The sequence below is a fragment of the Hemiscyllium ocellatum genome, chromosome 20, assembly GCF_020745735.1.
Source record: "Hemiscyllium ocellatum isolate sHemOce1 chromosome 20, sHemOce1.pat.X.cur, whole genome shotgun sequence".
In the NCBI taxonomy this organism is placed as follows: Eukaryota; Metazoa; Chordata; class Chondrichthyes; order Orectolobiformes; family Hemiscylliidae; genus Hemiscyllium; species Hemiscyllium ocellatum.
The window spans coordinates 30,232,706-30,249,502 of NC_083420.1; positions in this window are offsets into that span (position 1 = coordinate 30,232,706).

Below are 16,797 nucleotides of genomic sequence, written 5' to 3' on the forward strand. Positions count from 1 at the left end.
CCTGAAAGAAGGATGGACTAACACCAACATTGGCTGTATATTTCTTGTATTTTCTTTTTATTTCAGTTTTTCAGCAGGAAATCTTTACTTTCAGTCCAATTAGTGTTTTCTTTAATACAATAGGATGTTTTCATAACAAACAAAAGTGGAATGAAGTTTGCTCAGTGAGGAAAAGGCATTTGATGATGCAAGTCTGCAAGTTTTTCACAGTCCCCCTGATGGATTATGTCCTTAAATTCCTGTTCCTCCATCAGCATCATACCTTCCAATAGGAACCTGACTGACTTTCAGTTTCTTTGGAGATGAGCTTTTTTTGGGGGGGTGGATGATGTGCCTCCTGTTCAATTACACACAGGGAGTGAATGCAGACACATTTCAGATTCGTGGATAATCACTGAGGCTGCTGCTTGTCCTGTAGGAGAGCGTGCCTGTCACAGTGTACCACTGCACCATGGGGAACTAAGATAATAAACAGGAACTGGAGGTCTGGCACTACGAGAGAGGGAGGGGGGCAATGTAACAGGGGCACCTTTCTCTTCAGTGTCATTTCCTTCTGACGCAGGGCTCCATCTGACTGCTCCAGGCACTGGACTCCGTATCCACTAAATGTGCAACATTTACCAGCAATTATTCTATTGCATTGTCCAGCATTGGCACAGAGAGCTCTGATAACCTGGATGGTGCCATTACACAGCTGTCTGTCAGATTCAGCAGACATTTACAGTTGACAGTGACCCAGTTATCTTTGACCACTTGCCCGAAGAGTCCTGGCTCATTCGCCATTAGTGAACAGTCACCTACAGGCCTCTTCACCTCTTCTTGTAGGCCCTCCCCTCAGGGTCAAGTCTCCCCACCCATCTCCTTTGGCTGCTTGATGCCCACCAGTCTAGTCTTCCTGTGCGAGCCGCTGCTTGTCTCCTCTGATGGCTTTGATTTCTGTGTACAGCATATTTCTCCAGCTTCTATTTTCCTGATGTCCAGGTAAAGAACAAACAGGTGATTCCACTGCCCCAGTACCCACACAGTGCCAGGTTATTATAAGAAGGTGATGATATTCCGAAAGTTCTGGCAAAGTTCGTCATTTTGGCTCCTTAACGGAACTTTAACGGCAATTGGATAAACCTTGAAACTTTAGAAGCAATTTTCCAGACTTCTGCAAACTCTTGCCGACTCCAGGGCTCCTTGCTTCCATGTGACCCAGCACCAAATAGCTGCTCATTGTTAAAAATTAAAAGAAACTTGCCAGCCACATTCTCATATGATCGTGATATGAAGTATATCCTTGGTTGGAGACGACCAGCTCCTTTACCCTGCTCTCTGGAAAACGGAAGATAGTGGAAATGGAGGTGTGATTTCCTGCTGTGCAGATTAGTGACTATTTTCTTCTTGGTTCTGCCTCCATTCCTGTCTGGTTGGGGTGGGAAAAACCTGGGATTTGTCACCAGCATCCAAGTGATTCCCTTTTCTACAGTGACACCCTGATGAATGGGTATGGCATTGGGAAGGGGGTGAGGAAGCACCCACTGAGAGCCATCATCTGCCCTTTACTCTCCTTGGTGACCCGCTTCCTCACTAACTCCAAACCCACTCCAATTGGCTCATCCTGGGGATCCCATCATAATTCCTGAGGTGTGTATCACTGTAGTAGGGTTAAAAATCACACCACACCATGTGATAGTCCAACAGGTTTATGTGGAATTACAAGCTTTCGGAGAGCTGCTCCTTCGTCTGGTGGCTAGTGAAGTGGGATCATAGGACACAGAATTTATAACACAAGTTTATAGCGTCATACACTGATGTGATATATTGTAATAGGGGCCACAGCAACTGGCTCTGGCAGTGTGGCCTGCAACAGAGACCTGCCGGATTCTGATTGACAAGCTGCTCTGGAGGTCTTTAAAAACAACTTGCCTGCTTCCATCCAATTGTCCAGTTACATATTTGTGGTCTTACGATTTTAATTCATCCAATGTGATTGGGGGGCGATCTAATGGTTTCATCATCTGCCAAGTCTCTGTCTTTGTTGTGGATGGGGAGTGAGGAGTCTACCTACTCACCACTGAAAACACATCAGCTGGGGGCATGTGATATCTGGCAATTGCTCCTTCATCATATGAGATGGTCCATGTATTAACCAACACACTTCAGCTTGGGGTGAAGGGCTTAAAAATAGAAGGCAAAAAAACAAACAAAATTAAAAGAAAAAATCCATGTGGCAATTTTCTGTGGTTAGCAACATGAATATTCAAATAAGCTAATATCTTAATTTTGTCTACTGTTTTATGCATGCTTTTAATCAGCTTGGTGTATTGTGGTCATCACAAATCCAAATACAAATTAAGGGTGTTTAGCTCAGTGCATTTTAATTTGTTTCTTACTATTTTCTATCAGAGGGATTAATGTGAAAAAGAAAACAAATGAAGTGTTTTAATTCTTCAAGTCTTAGAACTCAGAAACAAAGTCTTAAGAATAACTTTTGGTTTGAAGGTGACTTTAACATGTGAGAATGGTACTCAGTGCTCTGGATGCCAGGATAGCATAGCAGGTTACTTATAAATTGAAAAAAAAACATATACTTTTTGCTTCAGTGTGCTTTCTTGGTGATTAATTTTAAATGTGAAAACAGAAAGTGTCATAAATATATTGGAGGCCCATTAATAGAATGACGTGTTTATACTATGCATATATCACCCATAAAAAAACAATAATTTAACCCTTCTATAGCCTGCCCTGACTACTCTTCAGTTTTTTTTAAAAACTTATTCTCCCTGAATGAATAATTTGCCTGGACTAGCTTGATTTCTAAGATCTTGATAATTTCAACAGTGGCTATCTCTCTTGAAGTGGTTAAAGAAACTGCATCTCAATATATTGTACAATGATGCTGCTTCATTAAGATGCATTGAACACATTCATATTGGAATAATTATTATTTAACAGTCAACATGTGCATTTATATTAGCCCTGCCATTTTGAATACCACGTTCAGGTATTTAGAATACCAACTGAAAGCAATCACACATATACTTCCGCTGATGGGTGAGTGCCGAACCAGAGGACACAGCTTAAAAATACGGGGTAAACCATTTAGGACAGAGATGAGGAGAAACTTCTTCACCCAGAGAGTGGTGGCTGTGTGGAATGCTCTGCCCCAGAGGGCAGTGGAGGCCCAGTCTCTGGATTCATTTAAGAAATAGTTGGATAGAACTCTCAAAGATAGTGGAATCAAGGGTTATGGAGATAAGGCAGGAAGCGGATACTGATTAGGAATGATCAGCCATGATCATATTGAATGGCGGTGCAGGCTCAAAGGGCTGAATGGCCTACTCCTGCACCTATTGTCTATTGTCTGTTGTCTATACCAACTGCATGAGCTATGATTCAAGAGCAGAGTTGGGAGAATCTCAAATGTGTGAACTTGATTTTTGAAATGGTTACCGAGATGTTGTATTTTTGATCTTGGGGAAGAGGGGTGGGATGTGCGAAGTTCTGTGGAAGTGATAGACAGTGGGGTAAATGTGAGCTACATTCAAACTGGAGAACAGAAGATGCCAGGTACATATGTACATTGGACAAAGCATCCGACTCCATGCTCTGACATTGTATCAAAGGTGCAGAAAATACAATTAACTATGATTGAAAGGTTTGCCATCATGGTAAAGGTTGAGACCATTATCTTGAATGATATCTCCACTTGTGTTACTGCAATTTCAAATATATTTAATTTAGTCTCCCCGTGAACAAAGTTTTACTTCAACTGCATGCACAATACAATTGGAGTACTCAAGGAAATTATCCAAATGGAGTGTTTGATTTCATTTTCTCCATATGATTGTATTACTCAGGATCTTCAGGAACTGTAAGAGATTGCAGACTGTAAACAACAAACAGGAGTGTAAATTGTTTCTTACCTTGATCACTAAAATATAATCATGCTGGAAAATTGCAATCATCAGTGGGAATGGATTATGCTACTATTACTGTAGGCGAAATTCTGATTTATCTCCCCACCTTCAGAAAGTAACATCCCAAATGAGCTTCCAAAACCAAGCAATTAATAATGAAGTACTGTGATGTTTATTTTTACTATGACAGGTCTTCTTTAGTTTATTTGCCTGCAAGTAAGGAAGTGCCTTTTCGTAACTCTAGAGATGCAACTTAATTGTTTGCCTCATTTTGCCTTTAGCTTCACTTCTGTAAAACTTAATGAGATCTCATTACATTTGATTTAGTGCTAATCAGAACCTCGCAGATTCTCAAAAATTGGAGTCCCTCTCAGCACTGCGTAAATTGGGGCCCTGGCTTTATTATGTGGATGGATTGTGATTGATGGTTAATCAATTTCTTTAATTTGGCTTCACTCACCTCAGCAGAGGAATAGATCATCAACCTTTGAATCCCACTGCCTGAGGAGTGGGTAAAAAATTGTTTTCAAGCTCATTTTTAAAACAAACGTTGTGACCAGAAATCTCAAGCAAGAAAGAGTTAGCAGAAAGTTGATTGAATTCTAATTTTGTGAGAATATTTCTCAACCTAATTTCCCGCCTTCTCTATTCTTCCAGGCTAATCTTGATGGAATTGCATGTATAAAATGTCTTCCTCAATTGTATAGCATAATAAGGGGTTAATTTCTTCATCAGTGTCTAATACTATGCTAATGGTTTGAGCATAATAGTTTAATGTATAAAGAATAGGTCGCCACTGTAGGTTGAGACTCTCACTGACCTGTTAGGAGAGAGTTAAATATTTTAACAATTAAAGTGGAGTAGGAGACTGAATCACTTTTTTCACCCTGATGTGTGTGTTATACTGAAATCAATAGAAATTATGGTGATGCATCTGCTCACCTGAGTCTAACATCATTCTTATAAAAGGCTGCAGCCTTGAATGAACATTGAAAAGAGAGGCCTGACACACTACAGCAGAGAATGTTATTTGAACTTCCACGATGTAAGGATGTAGATGAAGAACTAATGCAGTGTATATGTTGTTGAAGAGCTTTACTTAGAAGTAAGCAGCAAGTAGCAACAGCTCAGAAATACTCTAGTGTAGTATCTCAATGTGGTATTTTCTTAAAACTAAGGAGAATGGGGAGGATAGAAAAACTTCCAGATTCAGAATTTGAAGTTAAAATAGAGTCCAAAAGACACAGATATAAAAGGGAGACTACAAAGGCAGAACAGGACTGCAGAAGACTTCAAAGGTGCGACTGAGTACAAAGTGGAAAGGCTCCAAAGGCAGACCAAGATCATGGAAAACTTTGAGAACAAATACAAAAGATTAGAAGGTTCTCAAATATAGAAAAATGGCCTCAGAAGACTTTGACTAAATGGCAGGAAAATTCTGAACTTCAGAAGACTCCAAAGCCCAGCCACGAGATGGTAATATGCTGGAGACTGAAAGAAATAAGATCAGAGAGTTTTGACAGTGACAAGAAAAATTCCAAAATTCCAGATCAGTCAGGCATGACAGTCAATAGGAAAGGAAGTACTGGTTGAGGACTCATCATAAATTTAACCATGTGATAATGTGAAAAGCTGAAAAAGAGACCAAAAATGGGAGCTTAGAGCAACAATTTCAGTGCAATAGAATAGCTTCAGGCTTATATGGGGAAGCAATGGCCTAGTGGTGTTATTGTTAGATGGTTATGCCTGAGACCTGGGTGATCTGGGTTTCAACCCCAGCATAGCAGATGGTGGAAGTTGAATTCAATTTTTAAAAACATCTGGAATTACGCATCTAATAATGATAATGAATCTATTGCTGATTATCAGAAAAAATCTGTCTGATTCACTAATGTCATTTCGGAAAGGAATCTGTCATCCTTATCTGATCTGGCCTACCTGTGACTCTAGACACACTGCAAAGTGGTACACTTTGGGCAATTAGGAATGGGCATTAACTGCTGGCCTAGCCAGTGACACCCTCATCCCATGAATGAATTATTAAAAAGTGCATAGAAGCATCGCATTTAAGTCAGCACATATTTACATGTTGTAGTTGCAACAGCTGATGACGTTCTGGTAGCATGGCAGAAAGTGGAGTGTGCTGCATTGACTACAGCATTCAATGCGTACTTTAGTTCCAAAGGGAATTGAATGAAAGGATAGGTGTGATTTAAACAACAGTTTTAGTATGTGAGAGAATTATTAGGATTAGTTATGCATTTGTATCATCCAGCAAGGTAATGTGGGTAGAGAGCTTTGAAGGATGAATTAATTAGTGCCTGGATAGTAGTCAGTGTCAAGGGTTACACGTTATCAGACTTCCTTCAATCTGTGAAGGAGTTAATGCTGGGACATACACTTAAAACTGACAGAAATCAGGGGTCAGAGTCAATCAGTACTGCAAGGAAACGTTGAGTATCCTTCTGACAAATCAGATGTGTTGGCACCATGATGACTTCATGCCCTTCTGAATACCTTCAAAAATGCCAACAGCAAGGGAATCAATGTCATTGATCCTGTTGTGTTGTACAAGATGTGGTTCCAATCTGAATCACTGGTACAATTAAATGTCCAGCAGGAACAATGGAATGATCTAAGCATGGCAGTGGGACACTTTAGAATGCACTGTAAGTTAACAGCTTCATCACTTTCAAAACAAAGAAAACATCCTGCAAAAGGAAAATTTACAGAAAAGTTGATATCATTAAGTAAGGAAAAAGTTCAAGAAGTTGAAAACACAGAACGAAAGGTGAAGACAACATTCCTGGGGGAGATCAAAGACAGTCAGAATATCAGCTTGAAGGTACAAGGCTTTGAAATAGAATTTAAACACAAGACAGGAGCTGCTGTTTCAGCATTAGCAGACAGCTTTCCAAGGTTGAAGTATGTGAGAGTCAGATCAGCAAACATAAAGCTCCAAATCCAGGCAGCACAGACTTTCAGATACATAAACAAATCACTATAAAGCTCAGTCAGACAGGATGAAACGTCAATAAGACATTATGTATACTGAGGGACCAGAACACCTCTGGCTGAGCAGAAATATAAATATTCATCTCGGTTTCTGAGAGAGAAGATAAGAGACATGGCACAGTGGGTCAGTGGTTAGGGTGCTGCCTCATCGTGCTACGGTCATGGGTTCGATTCCAACCTCGGGTGACTACCTACTTGGAGTTTGCACCTTCTGCCTGGGTTTGCTCTGGTTTCCAAAGATGTCCAGATTAAATGGATCGGTCATGGGAAATGAAGAGTTACAGGGATAGAGTGGTGGGACATTCTTTGGAGGATCAGTGTGGATTTGGTGGGCTGAATGGTGTGCTTCCACACTGTAGGGATTCTTTGAGGAATTCCAGCACTAATTTCCAAAATGATTGAAAGGTTTCAATACATTGAAGCAGGTTTATCATATGAAGGTGCTGACCTCATCTGCTTGCATTCCCAGGAAATGTCTTCATCTATTGATGAGGTAAGTAAAACCTTGGTTAGCCAGCATGAGTTAAAGTGAGGCTAGACCATTAGTGACAGAATCAACATCACAGTGCTACTGTTCCTAAGAAAAATTGAGTACTAGGACTGTTTGTGTGGATCTCCCTTAATTAAAGAAAGTAGTCAGAAGGAAAATCCATTCCATTGCATTTGTTGATTATAGCTTGAGAAAATTGGTGGAGATTTTCTAAATGAAAATGTCTTGAATCCTGGAAAGGAAACAAAATTACCAGTAGTCTAAAATGACAATTACATTCTTGGATTCATTATCCAAAAATAAGGCATCATGATGGATCCAAGGATGTCAAGAGCCATCAGTAAATCTCTGGCACCAAAATGCCCAGTTCTTGTTAGGCACAGCAAATCAAGTGGGAAAGGTTATCCTTAACTTAGTCAGTCTTACTCAACGGAGAACTGGTTGAAGAAAGGCCAGCAATAGTCAGGAACAGACTACAGTTTTTGTGAAGATTGAAGAGACGCTATTTTTAACTGACGTTTAATACATTACAATCCAACAATGTTCATTAAAGTAGCAGCAGATGCATCATCCACAAGAATAGCTACAGTCCTGATTCAAGTGCAAACTGAAGGAACATGACAAGAGGTCAATTTTAGGTCAAGAACTTTGACAGAGCCTGAACAGAGGTACACCACTGCAGAGAAGGAAACATTAGAAGTTACATGGGATGTGACAGGTTTGCAGACTGGTTCATGAGACTGAAATGCCAGGTCAAGATGAGCCACAAGCTTTTGGCAATATTATTGGGATCAAAGGAAATCTCAAAAATGCCTTTACTTATTCAAAGGTTCAGGCTGAGGCTGATGACATATGAGAGTAGTATGTTCCATGTTTTCAGCAAGGTACATTAACAGCAGATATAATCTCAAGGGCAACAGTGGATTGAACAGAAGGAAAGAGGTTATTCTTATAGAAGAAGTAGAGTCTTATTTTGCAGCTCTAACCAACGCTTTCCCAGCAACGGAGGGAAAATTTAAATGAATCTGTCCAGCTCAAAACTCGAGCAAGAGTTTCACAAAGGATTTCGCTGATTTCTTGCGCTAGCCTGATTGTTCAGGACCCGGCAAGTTTCCACCCATAAAACTTGTGTGGTAGTAATTATTTCTCCTGGCATGTTTCTCTGCATGAGCATTTGTTTTTCTTATTTTAAAATGTCTGCAGTATCTGAATGCTGCTGTGATCTCTTTCCCTTGATGTCTTTTACTTTTGTAAATAGCAAAGTTTTTTTTATTTTCTTTGACTTAAAACTTTTGAACTGCACAATAAACCAATGCTGAATTATTTTTCTTCTTTTAAAGTGATTATTTCTGTTAACTAATAATGTTGAGTTACTATACTGCTAATTGGGAGTATTCCCTTTTTCTGATCAAAAAGGTTTCTTGCCTTCTGCAGGTAAATTGGCCCAAGTCTCATGTCTCATGGATGTCACATAGCATGTCCATTCCCACAATCTCTCTCAATAAACCCTTGTGCCTGCTACCTTAATGAATTCCTCCTACCAGGACCGTGGATAAATTATTGCTCTCCTTCTCTCATTGCAACCTTATAGAATCTAAGTGCCTTCTGTTAGGATCCATCTGCTTTTACTTTTAATTTGTCCCTTTTGCTGCCTTAGTTCTGTTTTGCACTGTTCCTGATGTTGTGACCTTGGTATAAAGTAGTCTAAAGTACTAGAGCTATACCTCATGCCATCCTCTCACTCTGGTGGTAATACTCTCTGTGAGCTATAAGTACACCTATTTTTACTTCTACCCTCAGAGCCTGTTTTTGTGCCTTTAATTTAAATTCTTATTCTTTCCCAAAGAAGATATTAACTTTACTCACAGAGGTCCAACACTTTGACTGCTTTGTTGAACCTTTAACTTGGAAGGATCCTGTAGAGCCTCTTGATGGAAACTGTAGTTGTCAGGTGTGACTAGTCTTTAAGCTCTTTAATTCCCACACTCCTTCTTCTGCACTTCTTACAAAGTCTGAGCCTGTAGCACTGTTGTTCCCTTGTTGGTCTATCCCAGGATTCCTGCTAACTGACTGTTTGCTCAAGCACTTGAAACCACTGACTGTCCCTGTGCTAAAGTGGTGAAGTCTTTAAAGCTGTGAAAGCACTTGATCTTCTGAGAATGTATTCTCTTGAATATACCTTGCGGTCTTAAGCATTGACTCTCACCATTGATCACCATGTTGTATCTGTCGGTGGAAGTATTCCCTTTACGGGGTCTTAAAGGATCTACTTGATTTACAGTAGTTGAGAAACAACAACTAATAAGTCTTAGCAAAAAGTTACTCTTGACTTAACAAGATGTAGTTGATTGCATGAGAGTAATGTGTAAGAAGTTACTTTAGTTAATTAGGCATTGTTACTTAAAACCATTGGGACTCATTTCCTGCAGTCAGCCCTACCCCAGCTCAAGACCATACTCTCCCAGACAGACAAGGGACCTCTGCTCTCTGCTCGACGAAGATACTCATCTGCCCCATTCATAGCTATTCTCCTGATTTCCCTATGCAAGCCTATATATCATCATCAAACTGGGTGGAGCTAAATACAATCTCCAACATTACCATATTATAACAATGTTTTCAGAGATGGCAAACAAGGCAAAGATTAGATTACTTACAATGTGGAAACAGGCCCTTCGGCCCAACAAGTCCACACCGACCCGCCGAAGCGCAACCCACCCAGACCCCCTATATTTACCACTTACCTAACACTACGGGCAATTTAGCATGGCCAATTCACCTGACCAGCACATCTTTGGACTGTGGGAGGAAACCGGAGCACCCGGAGGAAACCCACGCAGACACAGGGAGAATGTGCAAACTCCACACAGTCAGTCGCCTGAGTCGGGAATTGAACCCAGGTCCCTGGCGCTGTGAGGCAGCAGTGCTAACCATTGTGCCACCGTGCCGCCCCAAAGGATTACCCTTTAAGTGAGATTATAGTGAGAGTTGCAGAGGAGGTGATTGGCCACAGATCACTGAAGTAGTAGAAGTAACTGTGACTATCTTGAGGGATAATGGGTGAGTTGGATACTGTCACTGTGAATATTTTGGCCATTCTAAATTAAAATGAGTAGCGCTTATCCAGGCAGAGGCCTCTTGAAACGGCTCAAGCGATTGGCTGACAATATCCATTGGTGAGTATATCTATCTCCCTCTTTGACCCGGTATCTCTAACTGAGGGGGGGAAGGTTCAAGTTGAAGTGCTGTGTAAAATACTTTGTTTTATGTGTCAAAGTGGACCCTGGCTCAAAGTTTGCTGTTAAGCCTCCTCTGCATATCTGAAATAACAAAGAGTACATGGCTAGCTTCCTTAGCTGTGGGAACTTTTACTATTCTATACCACAATGAGTCCCACCACAAAAACAGTCCTTCCTGAAACAACATTATGTTCGCAAAAATGTGGTGGAGGTTAAATGTAACTAGTCAAAAGTAGAAACATTCTCAGGAAAGTCGTCATCAAAAAACTGAGAGCTATGTTCTTCTGACACAGAAGAGCTAGTGAAAATATCTTCAGTTACCAAGGAGGCTGCCAAGCTACAAAACTGCTCTGGGAGAAGTATATTCCTGGTTCACTCCATCCGTCATGAGGAAAGATACATCGATGACCATTCATTAAGTGGCCAGCATTGACTCAGAAATGGGAATCGGAATACATGGAAAAACCCAATACAGACACCTTGGATGGATTGGCTTTCTGTTCTGCAATGAGCCTATGATTCAATGTCCAAGTTAAATTCAGCTCTCTAATTTCGAAGTATTAACAGTTCCTTTCCTTCAATTCTTCAGATTTATTCCATTGGGCTCTCACTCTTGTGTTTTCAACTAAATTCCCATCTAAAACTATTCTATTGAACATGATATTGTTCATCTCATTGCCAATGGTTCACCTCCTCATGATCTCATGCTGTTCTGTGAAGTTTGTTGCAAAGTATTTGTTTAATATAATGTTATAATAATCATCTATAAATAATAGACCTTTTTTCATAGAACTCATCTCACTTTTAGAAGCTCTAATTTTTATTGATGTGCTTTCAAAATACTTCATTGATTTTTGAAGCTTTTATTATTATTAGTTTCTTAATTCCATATTCTTCTGTCAAAAGCTTCCCATTGCCCGAATTCCTTGTATCTGGTTCATTTGTCTCATCAATCATATGTGCCACAATTGTAAAAAGATTCTATGAAGTTTGAAAAATACAATTGTCCCTTTTGAAGTTGCTGTCACCTACATAATTTTTCCACATTCAGATATAAAGTAATTTCATCCCTATATAGAGACCCTAAGATTTTTTTCATCATAAATATTAAGCAAACAGGTTTGTAATGACTAAGAGCAGTCTGACTCTTCTATTTAAAAATCAGCTATAGAATGTACACTTTCCAGTCCTCCGGGACCCATTCAATGTTCACAGACTTCTGAAATACAATTTCTTAGAACACAACAATTTTTCCTGTTATGCCCTTTAGAAATCTGCAATGTATCTTCTCAGGAAAGGATACTTTATCTTTCTTTCGACTAACTAACTTCCATTCTTTTGACTCTGCTTCTACTGGAAAAAATAAGTGTTATGGTGATGTATGTTCTTTCATTTTCACTGTCTTTGTGAAAGTGCAACAAATCTACATTACCTTGCATTTTCAGATATTGAAATATATTGCTGCTTTTTCCAGTTTTCCAATACTTTGCTGTCATTTTGTTGCTCTCTATGAAAACACTTGAAGATGGTGATAGAGAAGTGGTTATGAATTGTGACAATGCCTGATCCAAGGTTGATAACAAAAATGTTAACTAGAAATTTGAGAACTTTGGTTTGAAGATGTATATATTTGTTCTCAAATTTTGTACGAGATACAGTGTCACTGGCCGATTAGCAAGATGACTAACCAATGGAGGTTTGGGATGGGCTGACCATTGTCTATCAACAATGAAATGACCTATAAGGGAGTCCACTCTGAAGGCCTAGAATAACCTGGAGGAGGAAGCAAATGAATATAGCAGATGCCAACATTGACTGCCATATTTTGTGTGCTGTATTTGCCCTTAATACATAACAAATCATGACAAGTAACAGCTGCTTTTATTTCAATATTTCATTGTTGAATACTTCAAATGCCAAACTGCAGTATGCTTGAAAATGCGGTTAAAAGATACCAAAAAGAGTTAGTCAACATAGACATCCCTCAAATCCATTTGGGAATAACTGTAACATCATCAACATTTACATCTACGTTTGAAATATTCTCATCTTTTCTTTGTGACGGTTGCTATGTGCTTGGGATTGGCTGTAGTTTATTTGAATTATGAGGAGTTCATGTCTTCTTGCTGCCCAACTTTAACTACTTTAGCTCTGCCACAGGTGAGGGCATTGAATTTAATTTTCTATCACTTTCCATCATTCTCGGTTTCTTGTAGTCATTGGCTCAGATTTTCACTGAGTTTTGTTCATGGGTAGTAGCCTGAAGCAAGAGTAAATCCTTCACTGCTCTTGCAATTACTCCACTTGTCAGCAGTGAACACAACAGACTATAATCTGGAAGATTTATAATTTTCTGCTGAAAGCAAAGGGAGAGAAGAGGTGAAAATGATCTTTGTCAAAAGTGCATAATTAGGGATAGTGCATCAGTAATTCTGTTTTACACTTTCCCTGAAAAAAATTGAGTCAGGAGGAAAATAGACTGTTGAGGCATGATCACTCATTCTGGGGTATGACAGGACCAAGTACATTCAAATTTCTCTGGTTCCCTCCACAGCCAATTTGTTTGATGATCATACAGTAAGTTTAGTTTCACACACATGTTATTTAATAACTGAACGATTATGTTTTATATCTGTTGCAAGCATGGAATTTATGATTTGGAGAAGGTTCTTAGGTGGCATCCTATAGCGTGCTGAACAATGTGGAGCGTGGTGAGAATTCTTGGAGAATCACGTGAGAATTCCAGCAAAAGTCTTTCTCGTTGGTGGCAGCAACAAGTCGTATTTTCCAGAAGGGTTCCAGGCAATGCTACCTTGGTTAGTTCACACCAACATCTCAGGTTACATTCCAGGACAATGTAGCACTCCATGTGCACATGAACCTTGACATCCAATCCATGCCAGCTTCTGCACACCCTGACAATCTCTAATCTAATTATGCTTCTGCACTCCATGCTGCACTTTAGTGTGCACTGGCATCTCTCATTGCAATCCTGCTGCAAGGACACTTTACGCAGGAATGGAGTGTACGTTTGGATCAGGCTGCATCTATAGCTGCTTATTGGCTCTCTTAACACTCATTCACCTCACACCTATTTAATTTCTCATGGCGTCTCTCCCTTCCCAGTCTTGCCTTACCATACATCGCATTTTAGTGGAAAAACAAAGCCAGGCAGTTTGTTATTGCTGTCAGCACTCACCAGTCAAGGAGTGAAGATATTGCTGCACATCACCAAGCTATGTCAGTATTAAAACTGCACCATGAACTGATACCTCTTGTGACTGCCACACTGCCTGTGCTTTAATCAAATGGCCATGTACTAAAGTCTCCAGGAGGGTGTAGCGTCCAGTTACGTCAAGGGAGAGAGCCTTCAGTCAGGGGTGTCTGATACAGTAAATCAGGAAGAGGGTCCAACATCAGTCTGGGGGCTTGTTTATAGTCAGGAAGCCACTTGGGATGGACATGGTCAGGATTCTCTCCTCATAGGATTTGAGGTGCCAAATGATGGGCAGCCCACCACACATAAAGGCTCTTTCCAGTGTTTTATGGACTATTTTCATCAGCAATGAGAAAAAGCAAGAGATTTATGAGATGAAGGTGGCTGGCACAGCTGTTGGTACTGGAGCACATGGAGGAAAGGTGTTGAGGTGACCCAAATAAATGAATAGGAAGTGCAAGAGACCATGCAGGATTTGTAGAGTGAAGAGTTTGGGTATTTAAGAGAGCGTGAGGAAATATATCGCAGACAATAGTGAGTGGTAAAGCTTGAGCCTTGGCGTAAGGTGGGTGCAGTGGAGAGAGAGTGAATGTGAGGTACGAGGGAAAAGATTGTGACGCTTACCCTGACAGAGTGGAGAAGATCATTGATTCCTGGGCGTACCTTCAGACAACTGACACTGCAGTGACCTGGATATTAGCCTCACAGGAGGCAAGGCAGTGCAGAGTCTGGTGTTGTGGCCTCCACTTCTGGTCCTAGGTACAGTAGACATCCACCCTCTGCACCATCCCATCCATCAGGCTTTTCAGTTTCCTGTTAGAAAAAAAGCAGGGTTCCAATTTTTCCCTCTATCCCAAGTTTAGGGTAAATGACCTGAACCGAACAGGGTAACTCTGGACAACCAACACTTGTCCATTTGCACAACAGCCTTGTAAAGGTGGAGCCAGCAGCATAGATGTCAGTTTATTCCAAAAGAAAACTTACTAGACCTTGTGGGGAGAAACACTCCATGAAATTTACAAAAATTACTTTTCCAAAATATGCAAGATTATTGTTCAAAGAATTAGTCATAAAGTCATGGAGATGTACAGAACAGAGACAGACCCTTCAGTCCAACTCATCCATGTCAACCAGATATCCTAACCTAACCAAGTCCAATTTGTCAGCATTTGGCCCATATCCCTCTAAATCCTTCCGATGTATATACCCAACCATGTGCCTTTTAAATGTTGTAATTATATTAGTTTTCACCGATGATTTAAGCCATGCAGAGCATACTCGCCTTGAGTTTCTGAGACAAAGTCATGTACTTGAATTGTTTAAGGATGAATGTACACTGTCAAAATACCAGAGAAAATCTTACGTCTTAACTCTTCTGTGCTGTACTGTCCATACACAGAAAGGACACGTACAATAGTTTCTGGCCCATTTCCAAAGCCCTGAAGACCAGGAAACTCGACAGTATCATGAAAATTTTCCAGTGTGGTCAAAGCACAAAAACATACCAATTGCAGGATCAGTGTCACAAATGAATGCGTGGTTTTTGAAACCAATCCAACAATTTTGGGAGGATCTGCCAGGATATCAATTTGTATATGGAGAAATGTCCAGGCTGATTGAATGAACCACAGGGTGAAATCTAGACCAACACAGACATATCCAGGAAATGGTGGCTGATTGTAATAGTCAGGTTCAGTGGGTCTCGCTGTGCTTCTAGTATGTGGTGATTCAATTCCTAACTGAACTGTACGTTTCAACACCCACGGGAAAGATTAGAGTCAAACATCTGAACATTGCCATTCATACACACGTATGTGCAAGTGTTTGCAACTCCCCCCTTTCATGTAGGGGACCAAGCGAGCCCTCTCATGGAACAGTGACAATGTCCCTACCCCGATCCCTGGTTCATGTCCCACCTACTCCAGAGGTGTGCCATGATCTCTCTGAACAGGTTGATTAGGGGAAAGGCAGATTTTTTTTTTAAAAAGGGGTGACTGAGAGCAATTCTAAAGCATTTATAGCTTTGTTCAAGTAGTAACCATGTGTTAATCCAAACACAGGATTGGTGAGACGCTTGACTCCAGGGTCATCTTGCTTTGCTAATGGGCTTGCTAACCAAGAAAATCAAGGGCAGGGGCCTTAATTCCCTGCATATTTATGGTAATGTGCAGTGTCTCTGTTTGTCTTTTCCATACTTCTAAAGTGAACATCTGTTCCACTGGTTACCACTTCTATTCAAAACAACAAATTTTGTTCCCAGGGTAAGATTAGACAAAGAACTTACTTTCTGTGAACTAATTTCTTGCCCTGGACCGACAGTTGCAGTTTTGATTTATTTGTGTGATTTGTGCCTTTCTAGCGTCCTCTCAAATTTTTACCTTCCAGATTCAACTTTCTTGGGGATCATGTTGTGAGATTGAGCAGTTGCCAGCCTTTACAATCATGCTTACTGCCTGCTGCCATAAAACTCTCCAACAACTGCTCAATTCACAACTCAATCATGGCAGGGGACTCCCAGGATGTCAGCTGTAATGCTTCAGGAATATTCTCAACGTATCCATGAAGGAGCCAAGGGAGTCCAGAACTAGAATGGATGGGTTTAGGGTGAGAGAGATAGATTAGATTAGATTACTTACAGTGTGGAAACAGGCCCTTATGGCCCAACAAGTCCACACCGACCAGCCGAAGCGAAACCCACCCCTACTCCTACATTTGCCCCTTACCTAACACTATGGGCAATTTAGCATGGCCAACTCACCTGACCTGCGCATCTTTGGACTGTGGGAGGAAACCGGAGCACCCAGAGGAAACCCCCACAGACACAGTGAGAACTCCACACAGTCAGTCGCCTGAGGCAGGAGTTGAACCCGGGTCTCTGGTGCTGTGAGGCAGCAGTGCTAACCGCAGTGCCACCGTGCTGCCCATGAACCT